The 23131-nt window shown below is 40.9% G+C and overlaps 2 long non-coding RNA genes across 2 annotated transcripts in view; one reads left to right on the top strand and one right to left on the bottom strand.

Moving 5' to 3' along the window:
- The window catches only part of LOC114107003 (uncharacterized), an 11074-nt gene extending 5034 nt beyond the window's left edge, over positions 1-6040 (bottom strand). Inside the window, exons 1-2 of the long non-coding RNA XR_003585273.2 lie at positions 5959-6040; positions 1268-4909 (exon numbers count right to left, since the gene is read on the bottom strand). This is a non-coding gene — a long non-coding RNA (uncharacterized lncRNA). The remainder of the gene's footprint in view (positions 1-1267; positions 4910-5958) is intronic.
- LOC114107047 (uncharacterized) lies at positions 47-23131 on the top strand. Its single transcript, XR_003585284.3, has 5 exons — positions 47-117; positions 398-531; positions 11659-12328; positions 21728-21799; positions 22773-23131. It is a non-coding gene; the product is annotated as an uncharacterized lncRNA (long non-coding RNA).

Here is a 23131-nt window from a genome sequence, read left to right as displayed (position 1 = left end):
ACAAGAAACAGCCGGGTATGAAAACTGTCCTGCAGCAGCTCAATGGCCTCTCCTGACAGTCATCTGTGGCCCTGTCCTTCTGCCCTTGTACACCATGTGGTGTATCCTAAAGCAAAGGTGGGGAATGCTGGGGAGAACAGACCTGAATTGAAATTCTCTCTGTCCTTCCCTTGAAAAATTCAAACTTGGGTCCCTTTTGCCTATTTGTGATTGCTCACAGTCCCTACCCAATATAAACCAGGTTTTCATGCTTGCCTTGGGCTCTCACGTGGGTGGCCTGGGTCTCTACTTCCAAATGTCACTCAACCTCCAATCCATTCTTAGGTCTTTTCTGTGGGTTAACTATGGGGTCCAACTTTCAAAAGTAAGTGTTGTTTTTTCTTTTTTTCCCCCTGAGATTATGCTTTAACATCTCGGTCTGTGTGGTTCTCCAACCTTCCCTGATGGCTGTGGGACAGACACCAGTGAGCAAGTGCTGTCAATAAGCATGTAACAGACCTCCGGCCTGCGCTCCAGCCACCTTCATTCCTGGTTGGTCATGTGCTCTCTTGCTATTTATACTGCTTTGGGTCAGCTACTTGATACTTAATAAAATTTGCCTCCAAGCTGCCCTGCAGGGAAAATGATCTATCTGGGCACAACACTGTTCCAACTTCACAACCTCTGACCATTGCCCAATGTCCTCTGGAAAGGTTGCAGGGCTCGAGTGAGGGGAAGGTCCATGCTACTTCCTGGCATTCAACGGCACCAAGTACTTTAGTGTAAATATAATTATAGCCCTTGCTTTCGGGAGGCCTCTGCAGCCAACCTCTCCCACATGGGATCAACCTTAGATGGCGTGAGCCATGTGGAGATTCGGCCTCTGCTCAAGGTCAGTACAGACGGGGTCTGCCAGCCATGATTTTACCAACCTTTCAGTTATTTCAGAAAACAAGAAGAGAACGTAACACAGGCAAGAGTGGATCTATGGGATGGAAATAATGAGCCATTTATAACCCAAAACGAGACTGCCAGGAAAAACACGCAAAAAGGACATTTTATCAGAGGCCTTTGCTGCCTAAGACTAGTGGGCCACAAGGTACTGAGTGTTCGGCTCACCGGGCCAAGAGCTACAGTAAGGTGGCCTGTCCCTCCTGTCAGCCTGATCAAGTGGCCTTAACCACCTGGTGGCGAAGAGCTTTTGTGCAGTCTGAGTGTGAGCAGGGTGGCCTTCTCACATTTTTGATAGAGACGCGGAGTCGCGTTGTGACACTTCACAAGTACATACAGCTTACGCAATTCCAGGAGCACCAGGGTCTGCCCATCAGTGGTTTGTCCCCAACGTGCAGCTTCTATAATGTGCCATCAGGCCCTCCAGGTTCTCCGCCGAGCCTGTGAAAGAATGTTCAGGCTCTGAACTTGGCCCTGGCTGCTGGGCAGTGCTTTGTCCCAAAGGTGTGTGGAATGGCTTGGCTGTCAGCACCCGCTGGAGAGATAGACAGAAGTGCCACAGGCTGATCCTCTTGTGGCACCAGTGCAGAGGAGGCTGGTGACAGGTCCCAGATGGCCGTGGCCTACCCTGAAGCACCCTGCAGGGAGGAAGAACGGAGACTGTCACGCTAAGGCAGAGTGGGCCAGAAGCCTGAACAGGGGCTCCTTTGAAGGGTAACCAACACAAAGCGGACTTCCTCAAAGTTCCAGCCACAGCAGGAATGCTGTCTGTGGTTTGGGCAAAGGTCTTTTGTCTGTTGACTGGAAATTTGGCACTGTGCTGTCCTCCTAGGGCTTACCTGGAGCGAAGTTATAAAGTAGGTCAAGTGTGTTCGGTGCTCTCTCACCTCCAGTCTCTGCCCTGCTGCCCGCCTCCCTGCTGGGCTCTGTTTGCACCCAGGCTCCCATGCACTCCACATAGCTCTGAGCACCTGCTCCATACCAGGTGCCGTGCCAAGTGCTAGGCACCCAGCAGGGCTTTCTCAACACCTGGTGGCCTCCTGTGGAGCACTGGGCTAGTCCTCCCTGAGCCTCCTCTCCTGTCACTCTCAGCCCCACCATGTCCCCCAACTACCTCTCCATCCAGTCACCACCTATGGATACTTTGCCTCTCAACCTTGGAGGTGGGACTGTTTCTTTATAGTTCTCATCATAGTAAACTCACATTGTCTTTATAAAAGGATTGCTCTTGGCGCTCAGGGATTCCTCTCAAGAATCTCTGCACATTGAAAAGTGATGGTGTGGAAAACCCACACGTTCCATAGAGTGGAGCAAGGCACCCGTTGGAAAATTCAAGGCAGGAGGGGACAGGAACGTACCATATTGTCTGAACAGAGTTTTTGCAATGCCACCAGGTAAACAAGTTGCCCTTTCACCTCTTCACTTATTGGTGAGGAATGTGGTCATGGTTGAGTGGACAAATTCTGGAGCTGGACTACCTGGGTTCAAATCCCATCTATGCAAATAGTGACCTAAGAAAGCTACTTGATCTTTGTTCCTTGTTTTGCTCATATGACAAGAGAGATGGTAGAAATAATCTAAGTGCATCCCACAGAATGGTGTGGGGATTACCATAAATTATTATGTATGAAATCTTTGTAATACTGGCATGCATAGTAAGCACTCTATAAATATTAAAGTTCATTTTTCATGAAGCCAATTCAATGCTTTCTACTTTGCAGTCAGATTTTTGTGATAGTCATATTCAAAAGAGGCAACTTGTTATTCAGATTACAATTTCCTCATCTGCAAAATAGGAAGTAGTGAGTGAAGGAGGATGTGGGAGCAGAGGATCAGTCAGATGACCACTTTCTGGTCTATGATCTCCACTAGCTCCGTGACCTTGAGCAACTAGCTGAACCTCTCTTCATCCCAGAGATTGAATTTGGTCTGCCTCTCCCAGACTCAGGCCATTCGAATGACACTTGCAGACTCTTTGCCATGTCCCTGTTCCACATCTTCTATACAGCTACTTACTTAATACTTTCCTTTAGATAATCTTTAAATCTTTTTGGTAACCTCAAAGTAAGCAGTAATATTCATGTACACAAGGGCTTGATATGCTAGGTCTAGATTTTTCTAATGCATGTTAAAATAAATGCCTAATGAAATTTTAAGCTGTTTATATTCAAATCATCTTTCATGCCATCAATGATGTTTACACACTATTTTAGGAAACTCTGGTTTAAATGTTTTCTGTGAATCCAGCCAGCTCTAAAATCCTCTCTGTACTGTTACATAATTTTCATGTGGCTATTTAACTTTGAATGTGTTTCTTATTCTGTTTCTCTCTCTCTCTCTCTCTCTCTCTCTCTCTCTCTCTCTCTCTCTCTCTCTTGCACTCTCGAGGGCATAGATCGTGGCTTCTAATTCTTTAGGCTCATAGCAGAGTAGTTTATAAGTCATTTAATTTTAAATTATAAATACAGCATAATTATATACACGTGTGTGTATGAGTGTGTGTGTGTGTGTGTGTGTGTGTGTGTGTGTGGTGATATATCACCCACTGACCCCTAGACCCAAACCTAAATGCACATCTCTTTGCACATGAGTGTTGCTGTTTTCCTGGGGTGGTAGTTCACTAAATGAGGGGAAGCCATGAGTGGGCACTCAGGAAATGTTGCTTTCCTTGACTTCCTCCCCTTTCCTGTGCCCCTTTGTTGGTGAAAATTTTTTTTGTCCATATGAAAAGCAAGCCTACTTCCTAAAGAATGTGTAGCCCAAGTTACTGTGGGGCCAGAATAACTGTCCTCAACCCTAAAAGAAATTCCATTCCCAGATCCAGAAAGGATCTAAGAAAGGAAGGAATTAAATTTCTAAATATCCAAGAGGTCTGGAGAAATTGTCTGGTAATTTACTCAGAGCTCATCAGCAAAAATGTACGGCACACCGTAGTCTCATGACACCATTCTGGGTTCACAGCCTGAACCCCTTCTCAATCAACCAGGGTTTGTTCAGTGACTTCCTGAGTGATTTTTGTGCCAATAACCTTGGAAGACCCAGTTCTGAATAAGATCATCAGACTGGGAAGAGACTTCTAGAAGATTGTGAGCGTCCCAGAAGCAAGGAGTATGTCTTCCTCTTCTTTGCACCGCCCAGGGCTTAGCAAAAGCTCACACCTGTAGCAGGTAGGCATTAAATATCTGGGCTGTAAATGAATGAATGAGTAACTCCAATCTAGCATTTAAGGAGCTTACAATCTGAAAAGAGAGGTGGCATAGGCCAAGAAAGGGTTAATTAACCGTGCACTTGACATTGCAAGAGATAACACAGGCCAATAGAAACATTAATAGAAAGGTTAAATAAAGTTCCCACTGTCATGAACCCTCCCCCAGAGTACCCAGGGTTGATTCAGTGGCAGGTCTCATAAAAGAATGTGTGTTGGCTGCTCTTCTGTACTTATTTTTCCAGCCATGAACCCTACTTCAGAAAGGAGTTGCTAGGGTGCTGTCATGTGACTGGTTTCCAAAGCCCACTGATTTTATTGGCTGCTGGGAGTGAGCAGGGTATTATTTAATGTAAATAAATCAGTGGGTGTTTATCCTTCTTAACATGCTTCTGACATCCTCAGGCAAAAGGAGAAAGGCAGCAATGACTCTGTAAGAGCTATGGAATTGCAATATAGGAGAGAAGCTGGAGGCTTTTAATTAATGATTCTGTAGGCTTTCAGGCAGGGTGCCCCTCAACATCAAAAGGCCTTTGCTATGACTTCCTGGGCAGAGGCGCAGCTCCCTAGGTTTCCAAACTGCTGGCACAAAAACAGCAGTTTAAATCAATGTTCTCTATTATTCATTAGATACCAAAATAGTCTTCCCAAATATACACTTAACTGAAAGATGCCTTCTTCCATGGAGTTTTGAACCATTTTTAGTTCATGAAATCAGACCAGATATTTCAGTATGTTCTTTTGAGCACTGACTGATACCACCAGCAGCAAACCCTACATAATTGGAGAGAATGATATTACCATTAATTTTTTAAAAATGATTTATGTACCCGGCCAATAAAAATTTCAAACAGTGCCAAACAGTTACAGAGTAGAAGTAAATTTCTATCGATCTCTGGAATCTTCTCCATAGAGGTATTCACTGTTGTGTTTCTTGGGCATCCATCTAGAAATATCCAATGTATGTGCAACCATATTTGCATATCCACACCCTTCCATATGCTCTTATGTTCCTTAGCAAAACTTAGCACACATTGAGGGGTTTCCTGCAAATCTATGCAACTGCACTATAATATAAATGTCCTATAATTTACCCAGCCCCTCCTGATAGACATAATGTGGCTTCCAAATTTTTACTCCCACACACATATTTTTTGCACATATATATGAATAGAACTATGGAATGGATTTCTAAAAGTAGAAAGGCAGAGTCAAAGGACATGTGCATACGGATGCTGTTAGATGTGGCCAAATGGTGACACTAAACTTTTCATGAGAATTCTCAAAAGTAAAGTGTTCATGCCAGAAACAAAGTGAAGACGGTGTTTTATTTTAAACTTGACTACCTCAGTCAAGCTAGCAGCAAATTTATCTATGAAACTCATTTGCCAATGTCTTGTCCACCTAACACACACACACACACACACACACACACACACACACACACAAACACTGCTATAAAACAATTCAAAATATACTGTGACAACAGCTTACTAAATGAGGAACTTTCCAGAAGTTTCTTACCACTAAATTGCGTGAGTGCCTGTTGCAACAGGGTTAGCTTACCAACGCCACACTCTCCACTCTGTCCTTTCTGTGTTTACTACCCTTTTGTGGTCCTGTTCAGTTTACACCACTGCCTTATTTTTCTTTTGTAACCAAAGGTCAGTTTGTGACCCTGCCCCCCACTCCCCTCCTTCCCCCGGCCTCCACAGGTGGCCAGTTCTTCCCACCTTGGTTTCCCCCACAGAAGCCTTGGAGTGTTAGCTCAGGCTGGTGAGAAGGCCCAGGCACACAGGAACTTTGACAGAGTTTGCTGTTACCTGTGGGGGTAAGCTGGTAAACAGAGAGCCTTGTGTTCACTCTTGAACTGCCACCTCCCTTACTGGTTTCTTCTATTGAAAAAAAAAAAAAGAAAAAGTGGAGACCCAGAACATTCTCCAGTTTCCATAGTGTTTACCCAACACACTCTGCTACAATCCCCCCGCCCCCTCCTGGCTTCTTTCCTATTTGCCTTCGTAACATGAGAAACAGGGCGGAGGCTTGATGTTTGTTTTGTAACCAGCTGTAACCATTTTCTTCTCTCTCCTCTGACTACAAACACATTACCTTCCTGGTAACCCTTGAAAATCGGACTTCTGGCCAAGTTGAGATTGAATGAAGTCATTTTGGTTCCATTGGTGACAGTCAGTTAAATAACTCTTCTGCTTACAATCAGAATAGGTTGCAAGTGGGAGAAGATGGCGGAAGCTCTCCTTACAATACATTTTGATTCCAATGAATTCATGAAATAATGTCTGTAAAATGAATAATCAAGAAGCTTCCTTTTTTTTTTTTTTTTTTTACATTTACCTCAAAATCACTCTCGAAGAGCCAGAGACTGGATGAAAAATATTTTTTTTAGACTCTCCAAAAAAGTTATTTCAATATCACCATGCTGTGAGCTATTTAAGTTCCCACTTATAAAAGTAAAAATAAGAAAAGCACTGCAGTATTGGCCACTGTATTGGCAACCTACAAGCTCACATGAGTCTACCACCTGCCTGAGGGAGTTTGGAAGCTGATACTATTACTTTTGGTCATAGATGTCACCACAGAAGTCACCAGAAAGCAGGATCCCAGTTCCTAGGAAAAGGGACTAGAATGGATAATGGGTGGGAAGGACCAAACTATTCAAGACCAGATTCCAGAAACCTAGAAAGAAAAGCTCCTTACCAAATCCCTCCTCCCAACAGAGAGGTTTCAACATCATTTGTTTCACCATGGGGCACTTATCACAAAGACACAATGTAGCTTTGGCAAAGGATTTCTTTACTGAGTTCTTTCTCCTTTTATTCAATAAGAATGTATCACTGGCTGGTTGCAATGGTCCACGCCTGTAGTCCCAGTGGCTCCAGGGGCTGAGGCAGGAGGATCATGAGTTCAAAGCCAGCCTCAACAATGGTGAGGTGCTAAGCAACTCAGTGAGACCCTGTCTCTAAATAAAATTCAAAATTGGGCTGGGGAAGTGGTTCAGTGTTTGAGTGCTCCTGAGTTCAATCCCCAGTACCAAAAAAATAAATAAATAAAATTTAAAAATAATAATATTGTATCAGGGGTGTCTTCTGTGCCAGACTTTCAGCAGGGTGTTGCACGAACATGAAAAAGTCATCCATTTTGCCCCATGGAAGGTCCCGTAGTAAATATTGTTAAATGAATAACTCAGTGAAGTCATTCATGCATAAATGAATTAATGAAAATTACAATTAAGTTAGGGGGAAAAATATAGGTTTGATTTTCTATCATCTGCGGGGATGACTTTCTATCATCTGCAGACTACAGTGTTGTTAGTGACCACCCAGGGTGGCAGGGAAACGCCTTAGACTTTCAGTGGCAATCAAATATATAATGGTCAAATGAATGGGGGGAGAAATAGTAGTTTAATGGAAATAAGCAAAAGACCATAGTATGAGCAAAGATCAGCAGCCTATAGCCCATGTCCAAATCCAGACTGCTGCCTGATTTTATGAATAAAGTTTCATTTGTGCACACCCATGCTCATTCATTTATTTACACTTCATCTATAGTGTTTTGACACTACAACAGCAGCACTGAACCACAGAAATGCATGAACCAGAAAACCAAAATACTGTCTGGCCCTTTACAGAAGATGTCTGCCAACCCCTAGCCTGGAGGTGCAAAAGAACTGGATAGACATGGACCTGTGGAAAAGTCTAATAGATGGAACTTGTTGTTCAAAAAGGGCTCGGTAAGAATTGAGACAGAAAGATAAATAGGTGCCAAACCCTGACCCTTCTTCTATATCATGCTCAGGAATTTGGTATTGTTCCTTTAGAAAATGGGTAAGAACAGTTTTGCATTTATCCCTGGCATCGAGGCAGAGGTGGGAAGGGTGGGGGCCAGGAATTTGGATTCTTAACAGACATCCCAGGAAAATTGGATGTTAGTCATCTGTGGGCACCCTTTGCAAAATATTCTATATGATTCAGTGGGAAGAAAGACAAAACCACTTAATTGCATGACCACATGATTGATCAATGACGGAAATTGGGACAGAAGGTTATAAATCTACTCCAGATTCTGGAAAATAAAATCACTTGTCACTGTGTGTGTTTGAAGGAGATTAGTGATATGGGCACTATATGTACTTCATGATTGTCAATGAGTGATTGCCCATTACAAGATTTGGTCAGTTTTAATGTATGGGGGATCAGTGTACAGTTTTCCTTCCCAACTCAGTTTTAAAAGTTGTACTGAAATGTTCTTCCATCCCTCTTCTAAACCATGTTAAGGAATTTGGTCTTGTTCCTTTAGAAAATGGATAAGAACAGTTTTGAATTTACCCCTGGCATTGAGACAGAACAGATAATTATGAAAAGAGGTCAGCTCTCAAACCTTACCTGGGACAAATTCCTTGATCCAACAAACATCGGAGAGCTTAATGCTTGTCCTTACGCACCTTGCTCTATGATTGGGAAACGGACCTGGCATACAGAGGCACTCAATCAATATTTATTGAATAAAGGAATTAAGGAAGGACTAAAGACAATATTTTAATTGCATCATTATTAAAAGGTCTCCTGATCAGGCTGCCTCTGCTATAAAACAATAGACGAGATTCTCACTGGTTCCTGTTTCCACACTAGTAAGCACCTAGATCCGGGCATTATCAGGTTAATAGTGAAATGAAAGCCAGAGAGAAATTCCTCCCCTTCGTCTCTGGTGCCAACATCATCAAATACCCATCACTGGCCAAACCTGTGTTTACTCTGTGCCCTGTGGCCTAATGAGAGGGGATGGGACAAGAAACACTTCTACTAAAAACTGTCATAAAAATAATATCACTTGGCTCCATGTGGTATCTTTCATTGGAAGATCTTGAATCATTTTTTTTTCTGTTGCATAACCATCATTTCCACCATTTGATTTCCTCTACAGGAGAAGCCAAACCATACAGAGAGGTTGTGACTTGCTCAAGGTCACTCAGCAAACCAGAAAAGCAGTTTTTAAAAGCTCAGGAGTTGATCAGGATGTATGAAATCCATGTCCTTCCAGGCTGGCAGGGCTGGGTTCCTGAGTCAGAAAGTAACCCAGTGTTATCCAAGCTCAGTGTCTCTGAAGAATGAGTCATTTGAGAGGAGACTCAGGGCGCACGGGTCTATGTCAAGCTCATGTTTCCAGTGTGACACATGTCGTCCCTGTCTATAAGATTTCAACACCTGTCACCAAAGCCCATCACATACGGGGCCTCTTCGAAGGCTCAGCCTTCAGAAGTGGAGAGCTCTATAGCTTGAGGTGTCCGTCCTTTCTGGCTATCACCCAGCTGTCAGTTCCTACAAATCCAGGCCTCCCCAGTCCTGTGCTCATTAGGAGACCAAGAATAGAGGAGCCACAGCTTCGGACTGATCTGGGCCCATCCTAGTATTCCCCTTTGACCCAACATAATTTCTAAAGAACCCTTCTTTTATTCAAAAAACATGTTCTGGTTTAGACCATAAATCAATGATATGGTCACTCTAGTTCTGACAACCAGGAGGCATCTATACTGAATTCAAACACCTTCCTTTTTCCAAAATTGTTCTATCTCAGCCACTTTTGTTTTATAAACCAAAATCTTGAACTCAGGATAGACCCAAACTCCTGCCAGTTCAAGGATCTCCTCTGAGAGCCAATCCAATCTCTTCACAAGTGCTCCTGAGAGACTACACATGGCCTGTATCACTAACAGCTGGTTATTATTTGGAAAATACCTCCTTGTCTTGCACCCAAATCTGCTTTCCTTGTCTTTCATATGTCAGTCACAAATCTATTCTGAAATAAGTCGAGAAGTCAATTCCCCTTCCTGTTCCTGAGAGGAACCCTGAAGTCCTCTGTTTTCTAGCCCCCCAAATCACCAAGCCTCAGGAACAAATTATAGTACAGAATTTAAGAAAGTGTCTTTGGAGTCAGACAGTCCCAGATTCTGGTCTCACCTGTCACTCCCTAGCTAGGTGACCTTTAGCAAACATCTGTCTAATTCTACTTATCTTATCTATAAATATTGAACCAACATTAGTTATTAGAGGTAGGTGCTACTAGTTAAAAGCCAACGGCCAGCCATCTTTCTTTCTCACTAAGCAAGGGGGCTCTCTAAACCCTCTAGACTACCTGACTCCATAGCAGCCAGACGTGGCCATGCAACACAGTTCTAGGCAATGAGGTGCAAGTGGAGGTACCAGCTGGAGTTTCTGAGAAAGCTCGTTCGAGGGCATATAATCAGCTTGCAGTTATCTTCTTAGTTTTTACCTCTTAGCCTTTCCCTGTTTCCTACTTCTTACCAAAAAATCAGTTGTGACAGCTGAAATAGAGCAGCCAGCTGGGAACATGAAAAAGAAATCTTTTAACAAAGGAACCTAGTTTCTGATGGCATCAAGGGCCCTGTATTTGCTCTAACTATCTACAGCTGAACTTCTTACTCCATGAAAAAACAAAAATCCCCTCATGTGGTCAAACCATTGAAGCTGAGTTTCTGCTACCTCTAGTCAATACAATCTTAAGTAACATATCAGAAAATGGTTGGGAACATAAAATAGCTACTATAGAGCCCATCACAGAGCAAATACACAGTGAATGGGTTTTTTTTTATTTATGATGATATAGCAGAATTATTGCCATAGATGTTAGAGGCTGATTTCTAATTGAATCAGTGTAGTATGTAGCTACAACAATCCTTCTCAGATCTGATAGCATTGGTACAGATAAACCTGTGATCTCTCAAACACACAGGCACACGCACATACACACATACACACCTCGGTTGTAGATGTTTGGACAACTGCATCTCTGTTAGTGGCTAAGCAACCAACTTGTTAAAGCATCAGATCCCAGAAGCACTGAGAAATGAAATTCCCTCTCAGAAAGCAAGCTCTTGCCTGTCTCGAAAGCCCTGTCTGGTTTCCTTTCTGGAGAGAGACTCCATCCATGCTGCATAGTATACTTCCAAGAAGCGTTCGCTTCTCCGAATGACAAGCAGATCACAGCTCTTTAAGGATGGCATTGTTTCATGAGAACAGAGTTTCTGCTGAGAACCAAAGCCACACCTAAAACAAGCTGACCACAAGAGCACATGTTCAAACACAGCATCGGGAGGAGTAATTAGCTTTCCATAACCTAAGACAACCACTGGCCAAGATCCGACAAGGATGGGACTGGCCATCCACTCTTCCGTGGAGGCCACCTATCACAGTATCTATCCCACCTCCATTCAATCCCACTCCAAGCCAGCAGATATAAGGAGTAGCACAATTAAAAACCAGCCAAACAACCTGTGGGGTTCAGAGCCAAACAGACCCAGGGTTCAAATCCCAGGGAGTCATTTAGAAGTAACCTTCAGCAATTTTCTCTCTCAAGCTGCAGTTTTTGCATCTGTAAAATGGAGATAGGCATGTGCATTTCCCAAGATTGCAGAGGATAGAAAGAGACAGTGTGCATGACCATATGTGGCAAAGAATTATCATCAGTTTCCCTTCTTTCTCTATCAACAGGATGGCCCCGGCTGACTTGCTGTATCCATCCTTCAAGTTCAAGGAGTGAACCCAGTTAGGGTCACTGCCACTGACTGCAGCTTGCTGCCTTCTGCCCTGTGAGTCATCATCCAAGTTTTTGGGTCACACTTGGAGAGCCAAAGCCTTCCCTGAAGCTGAGGTCATAAAACTGAAAAAGACAAAGCTCTGCTTTCAGAGAGCAGGTTTGGTAGGTGGTGAGCAAAGCCATCTCTGAGAGGCCAGCCTGACTTTGGGTATGGGAGTCCCCAAGAAGCCCAGCAGGAGAGGGCTGACCCATTCAGCTCCCCCAGCCCCAACAGCCAAAGATTACACCTGGATCAAGAGCTCAGGAGCGGGAAGCTGCTTCTCCTAGTCACTATGGACACGGCACCCTCGGGACCTGGGCTTCGGCGAGGATAGAATATGACAGTCACAAGATTCACACCTCAAGCCATGAGACGTGATCTTCTTGCTCCATCCCCTGGCAGGGTCACTGGTAGTCGGTTCCATAGCTACAGTGGTGCACACAGCACTCCTCACCTCTGTGTTGCAGGAACTGCCACTATTTTCTCCACCTTTTTTTTTTTAACCTTTGCCATATCCAAGTACGTTATCAAGCAGGATTTGTGGATACTGAGACTGGCTGAATACTTACACATATATTTCTCTGGTAAGCTAACACCACCAAACCATGCAGAAACCAGAAATTTAGTGTTCATATGTCATGACTCAACACAAAGAGAGTTTTGTCACAGAAGATAAAACAGATGAACTAGTAATAGCAAACGGGAAACATGAGTTGTATAGCAGGCTCTGTGCTAAGCACTTTAATTTCTATTATTATTACTTTCATTAAAAAAAAAAACCTGATGCTTCTTGGTATACTCTAGGTACTTATCCCTTGTAGGTTTTAGATATAAATCTTTTCTCATTTGTCATCTTTTGGCTGTTCTGGCTTATAGTGTATGTCCTTTAACAGAAATTCTTAATTTTTAAAACATAGTCAAAAACCAATAAATTTCCAACTTGGTGGTTTGGCCATCAAGAATCTCCTTTAACGCCTCCAGTAGCTTCTCTTAGCTTTACAATTTTACCTTGGCACTGAATTTCTGTTCTGTATATTCTTGAGACAGTGAACCAACCTGTTTTCTTTCATATATTAATCCTCCATACCCTCAGGTTCTGCATTCACAGATTCAACCAATCACAAATCAAAAGTATTTGGGGGAAAAAAATTGCATCTGTACTAAATATGTACAAGCTTTAAAAAATTATTTCCTAAATAAGAAGTTTAGGGCCGGGGATATAGCTCAGTTGGTAGAGTGCCTGCCTTACAGGCACAAGGCACTGGGTTCAATCCCTAGCACCACACACACACACACACACACACACACACACACAAAGTGTAAGAACTGCTTATGACACTTATACTGTGTTAGGTATTATAGCAATCTCAACATGATTTAAAGTATAGGGAAACATGTGCCCAGGTCATGTGCAAATACTATACCATTTTATATAAGAGATTTGAGCATTCTCAGATTTTGCTATACTGGGAGGCAGCAGCATGTACTGGAACCAATTCCCCCAAGGATACTGAGGGGTGACTGTAATGAACAGTTTCCCCAGTTGCCCTTTAGTGGGTTCTAGGTAATCCATCTTTTCCCTACTGATTTATGGTGCCCTGTTTATCCCAAAGCAGTTTCCCATACAGGTTTGGGTCTGCTGCTGACTCTGGGTCCTTTTTCCACAGATCTATTTGACTGTGTACCAGTCCAAACTGGTTTATCCAGGAGAATGAGTTTTTTGAAAGTAGACTGAGGCATCATGAAGCATTATTCCTTCATTTAAATTTTAAAATAAGTATGGTGAGGTCCTCAAAATGAAATGCCTTGCTATAAATTTCTTTTGAAAATACCTTGAATTTTTAGGTTAATTTTTAAATTACATATTTACATGTCAAAGACATATCTTTCCATTTATTCAGGTCCTTTCAAATGTACAATCTGATTTTAGGTGTTTCTCAGAAAAGTCTTTGTTAGGTTATTTCCCACATACTTTATAGTTTGAGAAAAAAGATACTTTGGTAAAGTTGATAAAATTTTAATTGATCAGCTATTCACCATCTTTGCTGACGTTTATTACTTTAGTTTATCTGTTGATTAAATCTGCTCTTCTAACCTTTTTCTTTCTTCTTGACTTTCTGTTTTGACCAGAAACTTCAATATGTGAGATAATTCATAGTTAATTATTATCAAACAGAAACAGCGAAAAGAGGGTGTATCTAAACTTTCACTTTAAATTATATCGTATGACCCTTAACAGTTTTCAAATAGCGTCCCTACTCATTACACCATTGGTACTTTCTGATACCCCATGGGTGGGCAGAACAAGTACTGGACATTCAAATCAAACCAACACAGTGTGGTTGGGTTGGGGAGGTTCATGTAACTAGAAAGAAACAAAATTTATATTCACAGGGTTTTTTGGTTTTTTTTCCATTCAAAAAACTTTATGTTTTACTTAATCTTGTTTATTTCCAAAATTATCTGACCATGGTTTCTTTTTATATTCACAATTTCTAAGCTTCCAAGTTTCCCACTATGGCAGGCTGACTTACATCTAGTGAAAATATATAAAACCACATGATTTAATAGCAAAGTGAATTTTAATTGAAACCTCATAACATTCTGAAAAAGATGATCTGATATTATCCTATCTTCTTCTTGTTGTTGTTTGTGTTTTGTTTTGAGACAAAGTCTCACTATGTTACTCAGGTTGGCCTCGAACTCTTGGCCTCAAGTGATCCTCCTGCCTCAGCCTCCCAAACTATTGGGAATATAGGTAAACAACACTAGGCCCAGAAGATCCTACTTTTTTTTTTTTTTTTTTTTTTTTTGTACTAAGAATTGAACCCAGAAGCACTTAAACACTGAGCTACATCCCCAGCCCTTTTTATTTTTATTTTGAGACAGGATCTTCCTAAGTTGCTTAGGACCTCCCTAAGTTAGTGAGGCTGACTTTCAACTTGTGATCCTCCTGCCTCAGCCTCCCCAGACTCAGATTACAGGCATGAGCTACTGTGCCCAGCTAAGCCTACCATTTTTAAAGAAAACTATGCCAGTAGATATTAAGAGTTTCTTTGAAGTTTAAAAGCCATATGTTCATATTAATTAGGGTTGTAATTCTAATAAGAACTTTGGTCTATACAATGACAAAGCAGTTAATTGGGTCACTCTAGGTAAACAGGTTATTTCAATAAAAGGGAGAGGAACCGAATGCAAAATAATCATGACATTGATTTTATTCATGTCTCCAATGAAGCTACAGCTCCTATTTTATTGTTGTTGTTTGGACTTACGTAAACATTTAAAAGCTATAGCAAAAGTGATATTACTATTCCATTATTTTAAGAAGGAAAAACTAACTGAAACAACTGGAAAATGACAGACCTGTGGACAGAACTCATGAATCAAGGCCAAGCGTGGGCTACCAGCTCTCTGTAATCAAGCCCCGGATCCACCTGCGGAAATCAAGGCCTTTTAAATTCACTGAATAGCACCTCAACAGACACACAAGCAGATAATTACCATGGTCCCTTGAAAGGCAAACCATCTGGGAGAAACTGGGGCATGTATTTGTTCCCAACAGCCAAGGGATTTTTCCACTTGCATTTTCACTCAGGGAAGATGTTAGGGACTCTTCCTCTCTAAATTCTGCTGCTACTTGGAAAGTACATTCTTTGGATGACTTTTAAAGGGGGTACCAGACTAAAAGAGCAGGAAAGCACACCCAACCATGGAAAGGTGCTCAAATAAGGAGAATATACATCAGGAGCGCTTGCTTCGCACGCACAAAGACCTGGGTTTGCTTATATCTTAATATCTGCTGGTATAGCTTTCAGAAAATACATCAGGAGAGGAAACAAAAGACAGTAGCCTGTCTCCAACTAATCTTTGAAAACTAAATAATAAAATACAATAATATAACCAAGCAGAAACCTTGCCTAACTGGAAAAATAAGGAGAAAAAAATTGCTCTAAATTAATCTTAGATTCAATGATTTCCTTTGAAAGGGTGCATACTTTATAATGAAATTTACAGGGAACTAACAAGTCTGTGTGTGTGTGTGTGTGTGTGTGTGTGTGTGTGTGTGTGTTTGAGAGAGAAGAGAGAAGAATTTTAGGTATTATTTTATTTTTTAATTAATTATTTATTTGTTTATTGTGATGCTTGGGATTGAACCCAGGGCTTTGTGCATGCAAAGCAAGCACCCCACCAACTGAGCTATATTCCCAGCCCTATTTTAAAATTTTAATATTATAAAATTGAGCTTTTAGTGAAGCGAAGAGAAAGGAAATGGCTTCAGAACCGAAAGATCATGGATACAGTGATTTCTACTTAATCTCTTATGAGCAAAAGGAAAAAAAATCACCTCAACTGAAACTAAAACAGTTGTTATGGCAGAATATCCAATGACAGCTAATAGCGCACTGGCTGTCTATGTTGAATAAATGTTCTTTTGGAAAAAAAAGAAAGAAAGAAAGAAAGCCGATGCGTGTTAAACCTGTGAACTTGTACCAGTTTATATTGGGCCAACTACTGTGCCCACACCTGTTTGTTCAGGCATTAGAGCTGAGCACTTGTAAAGGAAATGAATACATCTATTAAACAATGGTTAAAAATAAGCTGAACTATTCTTGAGACATATCAAAATGATGTGACCAAGTAGAAGAAATTATCTCATGGTATAAAAATAGTCAAATCAGATATTTCCTCACATTTTACGATGAGTTTGTCTTATTCACTGTGTGTAAAATAGCTGACCGTCATCCCAGGAGAATGAGCAGCGACCAGATTCAATACTGCTTGCTCAGGGGGTCGAACACTACTCTCAGTGCCTCAGAAGCAGAGTATCTGAAAGTGCTGCTGTCACACAGAGACTGATACTTGACCCATAACCGAGGAGGAACATTTAATTCTATGGGTGCTGCTTAGGCCTCATGAGCTAATCATGGTATAGGTGGAGCATCTCTAATGTGAAAATCAAAAAATCCAAAAATTTTGAGCAGCAACAGGCCACAGATGGAAAGCTCCACACTATGAGGTAGTATCTCCTGCACAACATTATTTTATATCTGTATGAAATCACCATCAGGTTATGTATCCAAGGTATATAGGAAACACAAATGAATGTCGTGTTTAGACTTAGATATGTCCCCAAGATATCTCATTATGTGTATGTGAATATTCTAGAATCCCCTCAAATATGAAATCCAGACCTGGGTAAAATATTTTTCCCATCCCCCTGATATTTGGGCTTGACTATCTGGCCTACTTTAGCATCTGGAATGTTCCTGAGTATGACGCTTGTCTGATTTCATTTGGGCTCTTGTGCTTCTGACATATTCCATGAAAAGAATATGTTCCAGGAAGCTATTCATCATAAAGGGACAAGCAATATACCAGAGAGACCGGAACACTGGAATCCAGCCATATCCAGGTGTCTATAGTTGACCCACAGACCGGAATGGGAGCAATAAACACTATCATTTCAAGCCAAAGTTGTAGGTGGCCGGTGATGCCACATTATTATAGCAAAATGTCACCCCAGTGCCTTAACACATACCGTTCCCTCCACCAGGAATACTCTTCTACCCACTCTTTGCCTGGTTAACTCCTACACAGACTGCAGATGCTGCAGACTAGATTAACCCCCTTTTCACATCCTGTGTTCCCTCTTCTGAAGATTTATTACATTTACAATTATATGCTTCATGTCACTCAACCGGAATGTGAGAGTCTTTAAGGAACAAGAACACGGTGTCTTGTTCATTGGTATTTTTCCAGCACACAGCACACATAACTAACCAAGTAGATTCAGCAAATACCTGTTAAGTGATTTTTTAGACAGGCAATGTGGTTCTGCCCCTTAAACTTCACTTTCTGAGTTTTAATTCTCAGCCACCATAAAATGAACACAGTGATACCTGTGTCCTGAGGAAGTGAGGATTTAACCATTACTTTGAATATTACAAACATTTGAGACATAAGCACATCAAAGACCAATAATTTTTAAATTTTATTATAAAAACCAATAGTTTTTATTATGATTAGAAAGATAGATGTATCTATCCTCTGTCTCAGAAGGTTATTTGTTTTAAAGTGATATTTTGGCAAGTCAAATAAGAAAAAAAAATACACTATGTTGCCATTTATGACTGTTTAATTTAAATGTTTCAAAGTATGCTTATTTATACATGCTCTGTGTTCCTTTAAAAAAAAAAAGGCAGTTTAAGGGACAATTCAGCTAAGGTTTGCAAGTAACACTTGGTTTATTTCAGACATTTGTCATTAAGTGACTCCATCTTTTTTAAAAAATAAACTCATTCTTTCTATTTTTTAAAAAAGTCTTCCTTTCTTATTGTTTTAGAATTGGCACTTTTTTCCCAAAATGTCATTATTCATTGTACTACAAGTAGATTTGCAACAGAACTGTATTTCATTCGGCTCTTGTCTTTCGTCAAAAGCAACATATAGGTCAGGTAGTAGTACCACCTGTGATCCCAGCATCTTGGGAGGCAGAGGCAGGAGCCATCACAAGTTCAAGACCAGCCTCAGCAACCTGGCAAGGCCCTAAGAAATCTAGCAAGATCCTGTCTCAAAATTTAAAAAGAAAAAAAAAAATTTAAAAGGAATGGGGATGTGGCTCAGTGGTTAAGCCCTCCTGGGTTTGATCCTGGTTTCCAAAAAAAGAACATATATCTACTATAGAAAATTTAGCTAAGCATAAAGGAAAATTTAAATTTCGGTAATCCTATCATCCAGAGATAGCTACTACTTATCCTTCCAAATATTTTTATTCAAATGCATATCTTTCGTGATGATGGTACTACATTATATGTGGCCCCCTTATCCCACTGACCTTCTACGCCAACAGACATTCGTCTATAACATCTTTTGTGAATGGCCTTCCATCAGACCATCTTGTACATGAGTTATCCCTATTATTGGAAATCCAGTATATTTCACTTTTTTCTCCTTTGTGGCATATTCTTTTGAATGGGGAAGAGATGTAATTAAATTATTCAAACCCTTAGATTTAATTTATTAATTTATTCAAAACCCTTAGCCACATACTGCTGTCTTGAGTAGTTCAAAGCCATTACCCAAGCAACTTGCCACATTGCCTGTGTTTGTTACTAAAAGTAGTATCATCTTGCAAGATGGGTAAGGTGGGTCAATGAGCTACAGAGAGACAAGAGCCCTGGAGGAAGATATTTCACTTCTGGCCTCAATATCAAACATGCAAACTGGAACTGATAAATCAATGTAGGATCAAAAATAGCAAATAATAAAAAGTCGTGATTCTGAAAGGGGAGTCAGGGAGACGAAAAGGAAAGTGTAAGCCACTGCTGCTCTCACTCCCTGCAGCTACAATGTCCAGATTTGTTTTTCATGTACATTATTTCCCTGCACTCTGGCTTACTTGTATGATAAGCACATCTCTCTTGTTTCACCGATAAAGGAGGAGAGGCACAGAAAGGCTCACTAAAGCGCCCAAGATCCCACAGCTGGTGCACAGCCAAGGTCCCACAGACAGTGTGTTCCTTTTGTATTCTTGTAGTTCTCCGTAGTACTCGGAATTGTTAAGAATTGGCAATGGGGTGTCACGTGGCAGGGAGATTAGCAGAAACATAATTTTCCTGAGAGATGACTTGGAGACATCTGCTAGCTTCTCAGCACAGATCTAACACCCTCAGCAAGAGGATGATAAATACATCTACCCACCTCTTCAGGGGGACACAACCATTATTGCTTAAAGAGCTTTGATATTCTCAAAGGAAAGGTGTTGCCAAAAAAAGTGTAAATATTTTCTTTGTTTATAGTGTACAAATGAGGAAAAGGAGATTTGGTTTGGGCAAAGGAATTATTGGAAGACACACACATTCCTTATTTAATACTTCTAAGACTACATTCCTGAATTCCTTGAATGGAGGGTGGGGAGATCTGTCATACTTCAATACAGTGAAATTCTTACTCAACACAATCAGAATTGCTAATTGATGAACTAGTCAGAAATGTCAGTTACGGAATAAAAAGGATACATTTACAGTGTGCTTTAGTTTTCTGTGACTATAGCAAAATATGTGAGATAACCAACTTATAGAGAAGAAAAGTTTATTTTGTTCACAGTTTTGGAGGTTTGGGTTCATGATCAAAATGGTCCTGTTGTTTTGGGTCTATGGCAAGGAAACACATCATGGCACAAAGCATTGGTGGAGCAAAACTGTTCACCTTATGGTGGCCAGGAAGCAAAGTCAGAAAGAGGAAGGAGGCAGGGTTCCACAATTCCTTTTAAGGGTAAAGTCCCAGTGACCCAGAGATCTCCCACAAAGTCACACCTCTTCAACTTTCCACCACCTCCCTATAGCACTTAGCCAGGGACCAAGTCTTTAACACATGTGCCTTGCGGGGAGACCTCAGATCCAAACTTCCACACATTGGAAGCATGTTTTCACTTTAATCAGCGTGAGTGTATTGTCCAGTCTGGGAGAAGGTTAAGCTTTCTCCCTCACTTATAAGTTCACTGGCAAAGAGCTAAAGTCATATTTTCTTACCACCAACCACATCCATAAGATTTCAATTTCCATTTCTATTTTTTCTTACTTTGTAGTGTGAACTTATAGACACTTACGAGCAAAATATAGTGTCAATTTTATTATTTTTCCCAATATTTTATCACTAATTTGAAATTATTGAGTCTTTTCAAATCATTCTAGTAAAATCCCATTGTAATAATTCTCTCTTCACATCCACTAGCTGATATAATATTGAAGCAAATGACATAATTTTAATAATGAGTAAATCTGGTACAAATATGTTAGGGAACAAGAAATCCTGACTCTGAGAAGGTATAAAACTCAACTCCTGGAAGCAGAAATGGGCCAAGCAGGGACAGAATGACTAACTCTGTCATGCTCTGAGTACCAGTCCTTGTCCTTGGAGGGAAGAGAGAAGACTATGAGTCACTTAAGTAGAAACTGTTTAAGAGAACACCACTGTAGTTTCTATTAGTTAATTGCTAATATTAAGCAGTGTCTTTGTGGACTATCTGGCAACAGTCCAGGGTGGGAGTTTGAATTTTATGTCACATTTATACTCAAAAATTTAATCCCAGCCTTCCTACACCCCCCAAATTCCCAGGTTCTGCAAATATACCCACCCACATAATGAGTTTAGGTTCACATTATTCTGTTGTTTTACCCCTGAAAGACCCAGTTACTCAGCAGGGAAACCTCTGGAAATGGAAAGGAAGGGTAAGATACACAAATTGCATCTTCAATTTTCTTCCTAGTAATTACACACATTACGATCTCTCTCTTTATTCCTTATCTTTCCTCTCCCTTATTGTAGGGTAAGTTCTGAAGAGGAAGGTTTCTATCTGCCTCATCTACCTTGGTATTCTTAGCACAGCTAGGACACTGTCTGGCCCAGATATGTTATGTAATCAATGTTTGTTAAATGAATGATTAATCTGATCTGGGTATGTACAACATAAATGTCTCCTACCCTGATTTGATTTACTTAATTACTAACTTCTAGTTTTCCTTGTTTAGTAAAACCTTATGTTGTTAAAAGATGCTAAATTACTTGGCAAAAAAAAAAAAAAAAAAAACTGCCTGTAGAAGATAGATTCCAACCTTGTATGAATCAGGCCAGAAAACACAAAGGGCAAAGTCCAATGACCAAAGCTATGCAACAACTACACTCACTGGGTATACAAAAGGATTTCATGTGGTTGTTCAGACTAGCTCCCAATAAGTGCTTTTGCTCATCTATGTAGGGCAACCCACCACTCACTACCTTACATTGTCCCCAAGTTCATCACACTTTATGTCACCTCTCATGGTAGCTATATAGTTCAAGACCATTATCAGAACTTCTGGTGTCATCCGTGATAGAACTGCTGACAAATGAAGAAATAAGTTTTAAAAATGGATTCCATATCTTTGCTTTAACACTTTATGTTTTGTTTTGTCTAATTGTATTGTTGTTGTTGTTGTTAGATCTGCAACCGAAAGGGGGACACACACGAGAAAGACGACTTTTGTCAAAACAGATGGATGAAGAAATCAGTGGTAAATGGAAACAATAACTCATTTCTGATTTTAAAGGATGGGGGAAGCAAGAGAAAGCTCGCTCAGAAGAAAGTAAAAGTAAAGAAAAAAGCAGCCCGTTGGAGAATTATTTATTTTTGATTCATCAATTAAAGAGGGGTTTCATGCCACAGGTCACTAAAGAGTTAACATCACCATAACTTACTTGAAGCACAATTTCATTCACACAGCCTCTCAAGCTAGATTTAGGAGATTTGCCTCAAATCTTCCCTCCCCTTCTACATTCAGCCATGAAAACCATTGAATACGGCCATTGAAGTACCTTGCAATTTCAGCCCTTCTCCTTCCCACTGATACTGGTTCAGCCTCTTATCCCTGTTGAAATGGCTGTCACAACAGTTCTGAATGGCCTGTCCCAATCTCTTTCTATACTAGTTCATCTCTTTACTGCTACCAGATTTCTGTCTACCAGATTTCTGTCTACTCCCTGGCATATCATTTAAGTCTTTCATCTGGGCTCAGCTCACCCCTGAAGCCTCAACTCTTGTCATTTCCTTACACATGCATTTTTGTGCTTCAGACACACTTAAGAAGACCGTGAGCTAGCTGGATGTGGTGACCCATGCTTGTAATTCCAGCAGCTCGGGAGGCTGGGGCAGAAGGATCACAGGCTCAAAGCCAGTCTGAGCAACTTAGTGAGATCCTAAGCAACTCAGTGAGATCCTGTATTTAAATAAAATACATTTTTAAAAGGGCTGGGGATGTGGCTCAGTGGTTAAGCACCACTGGGTTCAATCCCTGGTACCAAAATAAATAAATAAAAATATAAATAAATAAAGACCATGAACTATATTTCTCTGAAGTTCAATGGATCAATCTGGAACAACTGAAAATTTGTAAATATAATGATTTCTTCTTCTTTGCTTCTGTAGTGGATGTTGTGATGCACCACTCAGATACTTCAAGACCATGATGTTTATTTTTCTGACTGCAGGGAGACCTGGTTCACAGAGAATCCCTCTCCTATGTAGCTGCCTCGCTCAAGCCCTCGTTCACTCCCATGCCTGGGACTCGTTGAGGCACAGCAAAGCCCAGCCCCTCTGCTGGATGGGAAGAACTCAGGAGGGAGCTCCAGAGGACTCATCCTGTGTAAAGGGCTGAGACCTCCATGGAGAGCTCACACCAGCTCAACTCTCCCTGTCTTCCTGCTTCCCTTACTTCCAGGAACACTGCCCTCAGCATGGAATCTCAATCTCAGGGTCTGATTCCAGGAACCCAACCTACAGCCGTTTAATCTTCCTAAATTTTACTTGAACTATTATTGTATAAATAATGATTTGAACTTTAATTAAT

The sequence above is a fragment of the Marmota flaviventris genome, chromosome 3 (assembly GCF_047511675.1).
Source record: "Marmota flaviventris isolate mMarFla1 chromosome 3, mMarFla1.hap1, whole genome shotgun sequence".
In the NCBI taxonomy this organism is placed as follows: Eukaryota; Metazoa; Chordata; class Mammalia; order Rodentia; family Sciuridae; genus Marmota; species Marmota flaviventris.
Note: the sequence above shows the minus strand (reverse complement) of the source record. Positions and strands in the feature narration are given on the sequence as shown.